The sequence below is a fragment of the Megachile rotundata genome, chromosome 3 (genome assembly GCF_050947335.1).
Source record: "Megachile rotundata isolate GNS110a chromosome 3, iyMegRotu1, whole genome shotgun sequence".
NCBI classification, from domain to species: domain Eukaryota; kingdom Metazoa; phylum Arthropoda; class Insecta; order Hymenoptera; family Megachilidae; genus Megachile; species Megachile rotundata.
The window spans coordinates 7,561,455-7,576,610 of NC_134985.1; the positions used below are offsets into that span (position 1 = coordinate 7,561,455).

General features: G+C 28.8%; 1 protein-coding gene and 1 long non-coding RNA gene across 5 annotated transcripts in view; one reads left to right on the forward strand and one right to left on the reverse strand.

The window, feature by feature from the left end:
* Nucleotides 1-15,156, reverse strand: part of Gbs-76A (Glycogen binding subunit 76A) — a 226,150-nt gene that overhangs the window by 175,885 nt on the left and 35,109 nt on the right. The window lies entirely within an intron of this gene.
* LOC143264160 (uncharacterized) lies at nucleotides 1,659-3,107 on the forward strand. The gene is made up of 3 exons (XR_013037689.1): nucleotides 1,659-2,195; nucleotides 2,297-2,345; nucleotides 2,472-3,107. It is a non-coding gene; the product is annotated as an uncharacterized LOC143264160 (long non-coding RNA).

Consider the following 15,156-nt stretch of genomic DNA (forward strand, 5'->3'; position numbering starts at 1 on the left):
ATCCCTCGAAAAATATCATCCTACATATCCTTTTCCACATTTAACACTAAGTAAGAGGAGTCAAAAGGCACCTTTCAAATTTTAACTCAAAATTATTCTCTAAGTTGAATCTCTCCACATTTCTTCACAATTAATTTGTTGACTTTCCATATAATAATCGTTAAATTAATTCAGCGATATTCTTCCAGCTCATCCTAAATCTAAAAATGTGCATATGGTATACTTATTTCTACCATGAGCTGTCTTTTGACACCTTAAGGATTTCATGACAAAGCCTAATTTTAAACCATTTTACATATAAATGTCAACACCATTTTGCAGCATCGTATCACTTATAATCAGATTAGAGAATCCCAATTTCAGTTGTAACGGAAAATACAGGAGCTGCGACATAACTTTGATATTCGCTTATTTCCCGCCATGTTGCATTTTAGTGTACACCGCTATATTTATATTTTGTAGATTCATAAATTAAGCTAGCATTCATATACTGATTAAATTATCTTTAATAAAACCACATCAATGTATCAATAAGTATATTCCTCAAATTATCTATATTTGATAATTTAAAATCCCAAGTTTTGCCAGTTATTTGCATTCAAACAAAAAGATGTCAAACACCTTTGGTCGGAATAGGTATACAAAAAGTCAAAATAGTGTTAAAGATTAATCTCTCAATTTCCGCACTCGATCGAAACCAATCTATTACAAGTGATTTGTATTTGTATTTGACAATTTGAAATTTATTTATACTTGCTCAATTTACGTTGTGTTACCTTGAAACTAAAACATCACTCAAAAGAGTTCTTTCAATTGCTAAGGTTTTTCGACAAGCGAGAAGTCGAGATTGAATGTTGATTCTTCAGCTACATTAACTGTAAAATTCATTATGAAAGATTTTTCTTGTGCAGATATTTCCAATATATTGTTAGGAGATGATACATTGACAGAAATATTCACTCAATAGAAAAATACTCATTTAAATAATAATTAACAGACATGTAAGCATAATTACCATATGAAATGTCATAAATGTTTTTATTAACATATTACTGTGTATTATTGTCGCAATCAGTAAAATATTTCTTTTATGTTCAATATATTTGTCCTTGTCATTGCAAAAAAGTTGGTCACCTTATTTTCAGTAAGGTTTCATCTCCGTAGACCTTCAAGTTACACATCATTAATAAATCTGGACATGAGGTTACAAACTGAGCGTTGTACAGCGTAGTTTTATAATAAACAACTATTCACTCAAAATATCTAGTTATTACTAAAATATAGAATTTCCATTAATGTCCTAAAAAACACAAAAGTGCTTAAAAAGATTTACCCTGACATTGCGATATAAGAATTCTTGATGATCGCACAAATATTAACCATAAAAATGATAAAAACATTACATAACTGTGACATTGATTTTGAACATTTGTAATTACAAAATTGTCAACGTAACGTCAACTCAATTCGTTTTATCTATAAAATTATATAATTATAAAAATTGTACACATTTTATTGGACCACCTTATACATTTATCTGACTTTTTAAATAATCGTGGAAAATTGTTTAAACGTATGATTTAATGTTACTCGGTATTCCGATAATATTTGTAAATTGTTTTATCGCATACCCAAACAGAGCGAGGTCAGGGAAACGTTCTTAACTAAAAATTATCATTATTATTGTTATTGTTATTACTATCGAGTTCGCTATCAGCATTCTTTTTTTTAATAATTTTATTATTACATACTGCGCACGAATTTTTCAGTTTGTTATTAATTACGTCAAGCAACAACGTAGAAGTAAATATTTTGGTTCAGCAAATATTATAAGGAATTATATCTGCAGTTATCATTATGTAAGAGTCCGCGAACATATGCGACAAACTGTAGATGACTTCGAATTCCTTTAACTGTACACAAACTGGGACATTTAAAACACTTGAACAACTCGACTGATTTTAACAATGGCGGAGAATCCGTAGGGTAACTGTAGCCAGCATGCAACAGCGCAATATTTCAGTAACTAAGGAGCAAACTCTGTCAGTAACCGAAATATTTCGCTGCAAAGAAAAAACGATGATATTAACATTTGAGCGTCAGCTGAAAGTGCGTCGTTGGATGCTAAGCATTGTGTTTTATAGTGCTTGAAGGTTTTCTAAAAGCAAGTTACAGAATTAAACTTCTTAGTAAAGGTGAATTATCAAATATTTTTTGTATCATTAAACGTCTTTATTTTTGTTCTAATGTAGTTCGTCACTCAATTAATTTTCTTTTTGTTTCCTGTCAAAATAAGGTGAAGTGGAGTAAGTGCAGACTGGTGTTTGTAAAGTCGGTATTTAAACGTAAGTATTTTCAGTCTGCTATGTAAATACTTAACGCTGTCAATATCGAACGCTTTGCACAATTATTACTATTTAATTAATATTAACTAGCACCTTAATTTTCCTTGTACATTTTGATTTTGTTAGGAAATTGTTTAAAATGTCAACTACTCTGCACTTTCCCCGAAAATGGGGTAACAGCGTAACTTGAAGTTAAATACTTTGAAACTTTATTTCATGTGCAATGGGGCAAGAACAGAATTATTAACAAATCTGCTATAAAATTCTTTTTACTGCATTATGCAAATACTCTACACTGCAAACAAGTACTCTTAGCTGAAATATAAAAGGGGATATAGTGAAACAAAACGAGGAAACAAACATACTAAATGGAGAAATTTCGCTCATATTGTAATAAAAATAACTTGTATTCACACTTGGCCCGTTTACGAACTTACCCCACTTCACCTTATGTACGCAATACGGAATACGTTGTGTGAGGTACGTGAGTAATGTTCCATACTGAACACATGCTCTTTAAATAAATATTACAAATTAAATTTGTCTTTGTAAATACTATTATAAGTTGTATTTTAACTATTCTAATTGTAAGTATATTATAGTAGTAGCAATTAAGAAAAATGCGTTCAGCTCATTCATGTGTGGGAAATGTGCTTAACAAAAAATGAAGAAGGGTAGTATCATATCGAATAAATTTTAAAAGTACATGTTCTATATTAGATACCATTTTTACAATATACTATTTTTACTTTTATATGTTTATCATAATTTCCAGATACCTAAATTTTTGCACACTTAACCATTCACATACGAATATCTATTAATTTTGTTTAGTTTCAAGATTAGTTTCATTGAAAGAAGAACGTCTTTCTATTTTTTAAAAGCTTTTAGAGTCAGGTGTCCCATAGTAGAAGCAGTTACTATAAACTTAATTTCAAGGAAGAAAAAATGTGACGTTAGTCTTTTTGTGGTGGTGACGTAGAAGATATACGAAGGTCAGCTTTGTTTTCTTAAATATAAACATTATTTTTTTACCCACCTTCTAACAAAGTATTTTAAGACTCGTACAATGACCTGTGGTTTAAAGTCATTCACGCTTGGCGAAGGATCGTTTGGTGTGCAGTAAATTTTACGGTGACTGCTTGGGGGAAAACGAGGCCACCCAAATTATATTTTTTACCAAAATGGCGCATTCATTTTCTTGTTATTGGAATAACTTTCTTCAAATTGAGTCATATTTACTTAAAATACAGTATACAATAATGATGTTTGTGGATGCAATATTAAGCGCATAGTAATACTGATGGAATGATTAAGACAAAGGCAGAACATATTCCTAGTTTCATAATTATCTCAGCAAGAATAAAAATTGATGGTAAATATTTAGAATAAAGGCCACCACTAATTTCGATCACTTTGAAATATGTTGTCAAGGTCATCATTCTGAACAATTTCCTATACATATGATGGTCGGTCTCTTTTAGTCTTCGAGGTATTTGAAAAAATAAACGTTTTACTGCCAATATTTCGAAGAGTGAATAAACCACAACTAGTCTTCTGTATTGTTTTGGAGGGCTTCGTCCCCTCAAACCCCACAACCCTACGGCGACAATAAACCAAAACCCCTTTGGGACGGACTTTTTTAGGTACTACGAAAACACATGTGGGGTTAATGAACGGATAGTATATGTAGGTATGAGCTTAATACAGTCAAATGCTAAATGCAGCACATATTAGTCATGTATTCATTTAGACTTTCATTCAAGGGATACATAATTGCCATTATTTTGTAGAACGCATCTGACAACATATTTCAAGGTAATCGAAGTCGGAGATGGCTCCATTCTAAATATTTACTAAAATTTTATTTCATTGTGACAATAACTATATTCATTATAACAATAATATGTCCCTCACAATAAAAATTGGTCACTCAAACGTGGGCCGAACACTATATTATACTAGAAAATATACTGATTTAATATTTCGTAATTCCATCTTTCTTATTTAAAATCCTAAACACACAAAAAATCCAGCATCTACTAAATATAAGGTCGCTTAAATTGAAGTCAAAATTTTTATCGAACCTCTAAAAGAGGTCTGAAACAGAATATTTAACATGCACTTATACTCACACCCCCTTCTATTCTAAAATACACCAAGTACCTATAACATTGTTAACCCTTAGCACTTGTAGGTATTTTTGCTCTTGTCAGATATCAACCTTCAAACTTTTTAGTTACAAAGTTAGCTGTATTCATGTGAGGTTACTACTTCTCTATGAGCTTAATACAATCAAGTGCTAAATGGAGCACATACTAAATTCTAAATTGGAGATACATAATTGCCATTATTTTGAAAAATGCACCTTGACAACACAATTCAAGGTGATTGAAATTCGAGATGGCATTATTCTAAATATCTACCAAACTGATAAATACTAAAAAGGATTATGTTGATAATACCAAAAATTTACAAACAAAATTGGAACAAATTGTAAGGAAAGAATGATGCTTTATACAATTGTGAAAGGATCGAATTATGTAAAAATTAGAAATTAAACCTCGTTTTGGAGCACTATTTTGTCTTTAACTTCTTTTGCATAATTAGATAGTATTCGATATAGATGAAACAAAGATTTTGAGACTTCAATCGAATTGAAGGATTAAAATCTTCGTCTATTGAGGTTCAAATATTTCACGAACTGTTGATTCTTTTTTAAATATAATATAATATCTTTTTTTAATATAATATCTTAGTACTGCATAATGTTTATATAGAATTCTTTAAGGAATTGATCACGGAAGTGAAAGAGCCTTTTTTAGGAAGCTGTTTCAAAATAATCTGCTACGCACCAAATAATCAATACTCCTACCCCATTTAATTGGAAACATCTGGAATTTCGGAGTGAACCGCGTGTAATACTTCGTTCGCATATCTCTGTATCTCCTCAATCGTAAAACAGGTAAGTAAATACCTTTATTCGGAAAAATATAATGTATTAAATTCCAACACGATACCCTTATTATAAAAAGATTGTATCAAATTCTATAAATATATTCATATAAAACACATATACATTCGGTTTAAGGGAACTATTTGTTTAGTAACTAAAGTTCCATTTAAAAAAAGAAACTTATTTTGATATCGCTGCACATAATAATTAAAAAAAAATGTTAAGATATTTCTTTGTGTTTCGTTCATTAAATCAAACAACCTTCGTGTGAAATTGTTCGTAACAGAAATAACAGTATATACTACACTTTTGTCTATTTTATTTTGCTATGATAGAACCTCTTGAGGTCATATTTTAATTTTTAAATGGAATAGCATATCTTTTTTCGTGTGGATTAATCTTTCTAAATATTCAGGCTAAAAACAGTAAAGTATAGCATTAAAAACATAAATAACCTGTAAGATATTTAAAATTGAAAAATAAGAGATTTCATACAAAAATTTGAAATATTTCGCGAAATGCTGATTTCTTTTAACATTATACTTTAATACTCTTTTACACAGTGCTCAAAGAAAATTATATATGTATGTAACGTGTGTTAGCACGTTATTTTTTTATAATATTACACATTGTTTTTTATGATTCCACTCTTTGTGTTTGCATAAAAATTGATTCTGTGCAAAATTCCATTTAAAAAAAGTATCGTTACCACGTCAGAAAAATCAAGCATCAAAATTCTGTTATGAAACATCTCATTTTCTGATTTAAAATATCTCAAAAATTCAGTTCATATAAAAAAGATAAGCCATTCCATTCAAACATTTAAACATGACCTCCACGGGACTGTTAAAGGTCATCGCAAGGTCAAATGGATAAGAGTACAGTATAAACCTTCATATATAATTTCTATCTGAAATATTTTTTCATATCATGCATACTTTTCGAAATGTTAAAACGTTATCACACTTTTGGCACATCCTGTATACATAACTAATATTAAAGGGGTTACTTTATGGACAAGACTTTAAGGACTATATTTCCTTTTTTTAAATACCTCAGCCTTTGAAACACTTACAAAAAAAGAATTTCTATTGTTAAATTTTACTTCTAATGTTAAATTACATTTCTAATGATAAATTGTATTTTTAATGTTAAATTGTATATCTAATATTAAATTGTAGTTGTAATATTAAATTGTAATTGTAATTTTCAGTGTCATGAAATTAACTTTTAACATGATTAGACAGAGTCAATTTCAAAAATTCAGACACTGATAAATTTTATACATGAAATAGTTGTAATGAACAATTTTGTAAAGAATTTTTTGTGAACAAAGTGAGTAAATCTCCTTAGTTGTACAAAATTGGCAAACAGTAAATATTTTTACTGTTACACGTCGAATACAAATTATTGAAGAAAAGACAGTTATTTCTGAAACTGTACAATAAATAATTTTCTTTTATTTATTTATTTATATTTAATTTTCTATTATATAACACGTATTCTGGTTGTATTCTAGCTTTATAATCTATGAGTATGAAAAACATTAAATTCCTCTATAAATCTTCAGTTTTTAAAGAAGTTTTAAAATAACACTCTTGCATTATAATTAAAAATGTACTAGTAAATAATAAAATAAAAAAGTAGTATAAAAATAATAAAATAAAAAAGTATGTTTAATAAGTTGTGCAAATCAACAGGGTGCACATTGCTGTCAATTGCCAACTTATTAAAGGCGCTCAATACTTCCAACAACGTTTGTTGTTTACGTTTTTTTCTCTTTTTCATGTTAAATACTATTTTAAATTAGTTGCAATTAGTTGAGTGTAGGTTTCCTTCCGAAATATTACTATCCTTCAGATATAATTGTTAGTAACAACTATTCAAATTTTAAACAATTTGAATAATAAAGATTGTTATGATACAATCATCTTAACAAGTTGATTGCTGTGACACACATTTTAGGTGATTCACAAAAATATACTTGTATACTAATACTACAAACGTACTACTCACTCGTTTCATTTTTACTTATTCAATGATAAATAATTGTATTAAATACTTTCAGGTATATGTAATAAAAGCATATAAATATTGACAAAACAATCGATTAGGTTTGCTGCAAATAAAATTACTAAATTACTATTTATTTTTGATCAATTATGCACACATATTAACCCTTTCGCTTCGAGCGCCGCTTATAAGCGGCGCGCACAATATGACCTGTGGGTACGAGCGTCGCTTATAAGCGGCGCGCACAATATGACTTGTGGGTACGAGTGTCGCTTAACAAAATTAAGCGTGCTTATACTATTAATCATTTCATATTAATATATTAACTTGTTTGCGCATCATAATTAATTCATAATTAAAATATTGTAAATATAATAAATATTGTAAAATACTATAGCTTTGTAAGTTATAAATGTTTATAAGTTATAGAAGTTATAATTGTACGTTATAAATGTTTTCATATCAAAGATCTAAATTATACTCATTATATTGTAGCAAAGATTGCTTTATTCAGCAAAATAGTCATTTAAGACTCAGGAAAACGTATATACAGCAACAATGCGTACTGCACATATTCACGGCGCGCACTTCCGTTCAGTTACAGTACTTCGGCGGACTGGACAGCTGAAGCGAAGGGGTTAAAAAGAAATATTATTCTAATAGATCAATTCTTTTATATAAAAATGAAAAAAACAACAGAATTCATAATAAAAATTCATTAATACAGCCGGTTTTTAGAGGTCGATTCTTTTAATAATTACAAAACATGGAAAATGATGACTTAACCCTCTTCCTTAATTTCATAACCACCACATCATAGTTCATTTGCAACAAAATCCCCGAACTCGACCATGACGTCAAAGAATGATCGACGCCAATAACTAAATTTGTGACGGATCAGAGATGACGTGATGAGATATGTCACGAGGTGGATTGAAATTGCACTTGCTGATGGAATTTTGAATAAAAATAAATATGTAAATATAATGATAGAGATTTGTCGCTACATTTATATCTCGCGCTGCTAGAATAAGCGAGAGTAGACCACTCGCGCGTGTCTCTTGATTTGTTGCATCTGAAGATGTCTACAGAGAAATCAAAGAGTCTTTGTATTGCAAAACTGTCAAAACTATCAAAATTTCAGATTATCAGCCAAAACTGGGATTTTAAATTATCAAATATCGATAATTTGAGGAATATATTTATTGATACATTGATGTGTTTTTATTAGAGATCATTTAATCAGGTTGTGAATTCTAGCTTAATTTATGAATCTACAAAATATAAATATAGCGGTGTACACTAAAATGCAACATGGCGGGAAATAAGCGAATATCAAAGTTATGTCGCAGCTCCTGTATTTTCCGATGCAACTGAAATCGGGATTCTCTAATCTGATTATAAGTGATATGATGCTGCAAAATGGTGTTGACATTTATATATAAAATGATTTAAAATTAGGCTTTGTCATGAAATTCTTAAGGTGTCAAAAGACACCTCATGGTAGGAATAAGTATTCCATATGCACATTTTTAGATCTAGGATTAGCTGCAAGAAAATGATATCGCCGAATGTAACAACTATTGTATGAAAAGTCGAAAAATTAATTGTGGAGAAATGATTCAACTTAGAAAATAATTTTGAGTTAAAATTTGAAAGGTGTCTTTTGATTCCTCTTGGTAGAAATAGTGTTAAAGAGTAGCTACATTTAACTGTTAATATCTTTTAAACAAATAGTCATTCGTCTCTAAAATTTGATTTGCGGGTGTTCAGTCGGATGTTCTCTGCAAAGTAGCAAAGTTTCATACATGAGCGCGGGTAACACTTGGGAAGTTCCCCTCATAAAAAAAAGGAAGTTAATGCACTATCTCATTAAAAAAAAGAATCGAGTTGACCTCGTTTAGCTACTAAGCAGCCACACCAGAAGAACTTATTACATATTATTGTGCAGCGTCCATGTTGCGTTTAATCAAGAACAAGTACAATCAATATTTGCTGTGATTTCTAAAGATAGGTTTCACAAAAAAATTATTTAATCTACTCTTTGCAATATTTTTTATGTAAATAGTATGATTCTTTAAGCTTCTGGAGATTTTATACGATTCTATGGCAGTATTTTTGTACAAATTTTTGTTTGAAAGTGACAAGAGACATCATAAATATAGTAACAGTGTTTTTCTGTAAAAAACGCTGAAAAATAATTTATAAAATTGAAAATTCTTATAGATCTAGTCAAACACTGTTTAGTTACAAACAAGAGTGAGATATCATATTAACACATTAACACATTAACACATTAATATATTAACATATTAACATATTAACATATTAACATATTAACACATTAACATATTAACATAATAATACAAATAACTTAAATATTTCCTCACCAAAAGACTCTATTACAAAATAATAAATTACCAATAACAGACAACAACTTTTCATACAAATAACAAATAAAGTTTTATTCAAACAATATCCAACACTAATTGTAAATAGAATTTCGTAATCTTTCGCGTCTCACACCTAGATTTTTGATAAATGACCAACTAACTAAATTATAATATGTCATACAGTAAATAGTAACCTATTATAAATATTTAAAATAAGAAATTTTTTGCTATTCTTATCCATATGGAATTATGCAAAATTAGTCAACTAGTACTGAAAAAAAATAATTTTACTTATCACCAAAGGTGACTTGAAACGGAGAACCCCTTTCATATTAATCACCTGTGCTCGACCTGCTGTTAAAAATGGATCGATAGTTTCATTATATCTTAACGAATTTGTTATCAGGATTCCCGAATATTCTACTAAAGATAACATGTGAAACTTAATGTGGCATGTGCTACATTTTCAGCAGCTGAAAATCGCAATATTGAACTCTTCCACTACAAATATTTCTAATATTTATTTTAACATAAACTTTTTAGTATATTTCATTTAAATTATAGTGTATTAACACATTTGTCATGTCACCTATGTTTAGATGATATCCCAATATATACTGAAACTAGTTCACAATTTTGTGAGAAACATCTTTACTTATGATAGATAGATCATTTTTTAAACAGTTGTTAATATTAATAATTTTATTAAACACATAATACATATCTAGTAAAAATAACTATTTAGTTAACTGCCGTCAGAATAATCAGTTAAGTTTGTTGAAAATACTTTCAAAGTTTTAAGATAAGTTATTAAATATCAGTTTTTCTGAGACTTTTCTAAAATTGCACTGCAAATTGTCTCCATTTTTCGTTTCATTCCAATCGTTTTGTAGTATAAGAAAACTTTAAATAACGTTCTTTTATTATAATTAAAAATATACATGCAGTAAATATTTCTATGCTATACATATTAAATATTATGATTCTAAAGTGTCTTTCTGGCATAGTTAACCTTCTGAGAATTTCAAAATACAAATAATACTACAAGTTTAGATGCTATTGCAAATCAACTCCAATAAAATTTTGACGAAAACAGTAAATGTTATTACTTTTCATTTTATTTCAGATGTACTTTTACAATGTACAATGGAAAAAACCATTTATATAAAACCAAAATAGTCAAGATAAAGTAACAGAAATTACAATGAAACTATAATACAACTGGAAATAACTATCTGTGGATAAAAATATTTACTTTACACTAAAAATTATGATGACATACACGTAGCATTTATGTTTACGGAACTTGATGACCTTACATATCACAAAAAGAATACAATTTCACTTTAATAATTATTTATGACCAAGGTGATGATTGACTGGTTCTTAAAAAATATATGTGGTGTGTGTGTGTACTATGTAATTGTATGAGTGGCATGGGTGCATGATATGAATGAAGCTTGTGCATGGTATAAATGAAATTTGCATGTAGTAAAGATTGATATAAAGATTGTCTTTTTGATCGAATGTTTTCGGAGCAAAGCGAAGTGCTCAAATTAAGAGAGCAAGGCGGTGAAATTTGTAATTCGTAATATTGAGATTCTATTTGTCTTTCATTGAGTTAATTTCATTATTAAATAAACTACAATAATCATTTTACCTATTAAAATTATTCTACATATATTAATTAATAATTAAGTTAGTTTCGCAAATGTTATCTTAATCTTCCAACTTATATCCACAATTAATGAATTACGAAATAAAAACAATTGTTAATTGTTTTCATCTGTGACAATAATTTGACACAATACATAACATTTTTTTCAACACCGAACTTGTCTAATAATTTCGTTAATTATTTATATTATTTTATACGTGAACATAAATATTGTACTTATTTTTTATTGTAGAGAAACATTATTTTGGAGGAGTGAATGTGATCCTTAAGAAATTTTCTCGGGGTCATTTTGTGCAAGATTTCAAGGACATCGAAGTCTTAAAACATATTTTCATCACCATGATATAACAGTTGCGATCAAGACGATTTCAACGACCTACAATACTGTGACCTTCACATAACCTTGACTATAAAAAATTCCTGAAAAGTAGGCAACTGATGAACAGAGTGAAATAACTAATAATAAAATGGACAGAGAAAATTTTACTTTAACAAGTGCTTAAGATGATAGCCTAGACGTTTATCAGATTTTATCTTAAGATTCTCTGGGATACGATTAATCCTTTGCCTTATAATTTTTTCGGCAAGAAAGAATGGAGCGATGAATGAACGTAATTCATTCGTTCAACATGAATGAACGAAATTCATTCGTTCAATGTGAATGTACGTACAAAAATAGCTTATGTCAATGGACAAGTTATAGGAAACCAGACACTCGTTCACCAATCGTTTAGAGATTCCAAAGCTACTCGATATCATTTTGAACTTACAACACTAAAATCTACTGCATTAATTTTTCTATTAGTTCACTCTGTCCATTTGTTGCGTACTTTTCGTGAATTATTTAATCTCTAAGTCACGTGAAGGTTATAATATTGCACCATAGTGATGGAATTAATACAAAAAAATGAAAATATATTGTCCTATTTAATGCTTCGATAACTTCGAAAACATGGACAAATATTTTAAGAAAAATTTTTTGACCATTACAATGTTTGCCTCTTTGAACAAAATATTTCTGTAAATTTTCTCTAAAAGACATAGCAGTAAGTTTTACCATAAAAAATGATAACAGTGTGTTTTACAATGAAAAATGGTAACAGTATGTTCTGCAATAAAAAAAAATAAAAGTATGTTCTATAATAGAAAAAATAGAAGCATGTTCAAGTTAGATAAAACACCCTGTATAAAACCTCCGCATAAGATTATTATATAAAAAACTGTTGACACCACTTTATAACCTCAATCTTTGGATAATATACAGTATTAAAGTTTCAGACATTATGTGAAGATGTAGTTTCCCACGCATAATCGCCATTTGGGAAAATTTGTAAGTTTACACCGTAACCATTTTGATACGAGATTCTCGTTAGAGAGTTAATGAATGGTCAGGCTGTGAACGCCGACGTTGAAGTAAATTAACCGCTCATTCGTGGCTGAACATCAATTGCATTTTTTTCAAAACCCGCCGCAAAACACACGCGAGAAACATTATACGGGCCTTACTTTACAACCAGTTTATTAATCCCTAGAAAACTACGCTAATTGTCGATTATCGAGGGAGATCTATAGATCCACGGATAAATCGGAATTTTACAGTAAATATAATTAACTGCAAATTATTTTTCGTGCCGTAAAGTAACTGTACTAGCGGAAGTTAAAATCTGATAAACCGTATTAAGTACACAATAAATATTTCTTTTATGAAATTATAAAGTTAAAATTTATTAAATGATCAAATTTTTAAAATTATTTAATAATTAGTTAATTAAGGTTAAATTAAAATTATTTAAAATAAACCTGATAAGAAATTTCAATATTCTTAATAGATAAACTGAAGCGAATATGTGTAATCTTTAATTTTAATTATAAAATAGATGGTCATAAATTAAAATTTTAATTTATAATTTGAAATAATTTAGACTTGTAATAAAATTATAATAAAATGTTTAAATTATGTAGAATATTAGAATATTTATTTTGATGTGTTTATTAATTGACGTTTATATAATTATTTAGTTAATAATTTATATGACTAATAACTAGTGCGCTCTAACTACAATTAATCGAGTAGAATTAAATTAAATGCGGACATTGCGGTTTACTAAATATAGTAAAATGCAAAATTAATACTATGAGAATGTATTATCTGTTACATTTGTTTTAACAAAATTTGAACAATTATAATTTCATCAGAAATCGTTGCAAGCAAATAAAAAATAAATTTTGAATAAGTCAGACAAGATAATATCTGAAGATTAAAGAGACGAAAACAATATTAATTGAAAACATACGTTTCTAATGAAAAGATAATATATTTTTGTTACCTGCCATTTTCAACCAGAAATATTTTTACATTTTATACATTTTATCACAGAAGAAAATGTGAAAATACAAGCATTCTACGTAGAATTTAATTTTATTCTGGAAAATGTAAACACTAAAAGCTTATAGACTACCAAGAAAACAATGCCTTTAGAAGGGAAAAGGTTTTCAGAAACAACGTTTTAGAATATATTATAGGAATAATCGATTTATCAACAACTCGCTTGAACATCTGCTACGAGCACAGCGATCTGTTGAGTTTAGAAAATATCGATGGGTAATCGGAACGAGAATAGCGGTAACAATACTATCTTCAGTTACTTAAACGATCGAAGTGTACACACATAGCGTGATGGAGGAACAACACGCGGTCGGTACGTGCTATAACACGATGAAAGAACAACGAATATACGCGTTAATAGTTAGTCGATAGAGTGATATCAGCACGGGGGAGCACATTTCCGCTTATACCAGAAACAAATCGATCATCGGTTTGTCCTCTTCTATATTTAAACATGTGTACTGGAACGCGTTTACCTGTTGCTTCGTTTCGCGCAATTTCATACAAAAATTCTTGCAAATGAATATTGTAATATTCGCCATATTACACTCGTCAACGAATCAACTATTAAAATATAATTCTTACAACTATTGAAATATAAAATCATGTAAGTTATTAATATGATACTGCTTATTGCGGTGGTGGTGTCTGCTGCTAAGATAATTACTAATAAAGCTATGAACAATTCTTTAGATTTCGCCATTTCCATTATTTTAATTATTAAAACGACGTTTGAATTGTCAAGAATGTTATAATGTGTTAACAATGTTGCAAAACTTACGACGTTACAAAAGTTTCAAACCTCAACAATGTTACAATGTTACAAAGTTACAAAAGTCAACAATATTGCAAAGTTACAAAGTTGCAAAGTTTAACAATGTTACAAAAATTACAACCTTGCAAAAGCTGTACATATCGATTATGTTACAATGTTACAAAAGTTGCAAAAATGAACAATGTTATAATACTACAAAAATGACGACGTTAAAAAAGTTGCAAAGATCAACAACGTTACAATGTGACAAATGTTGCAAAGGTCCACAATGATACAATATTACAAGAATTACAATGCTACAAAATTTGCAAAGAATATTGCAGTATATTGACAAAAACTGCAAAAGTCAACAATATTACCATTTTACAAAAATTGCAAAAGTTAACAATGTTGCAGTACATTGACAAAAATTGTGAAAGTCAACAATGTTACAATGTTACAAGAATTACAATGCTACAAAATCTGCAAAGAATTTTGCAGTGTATTGACAAAAATTGTGAAAGTCAACAATGTTACTATTTTACACAAATTGCAAAAATTAACAATGTTGCAGTGCATTGACAGAAATTGTGAAAGTCAACAATGTTACAATGTTACAAGAATTACAATG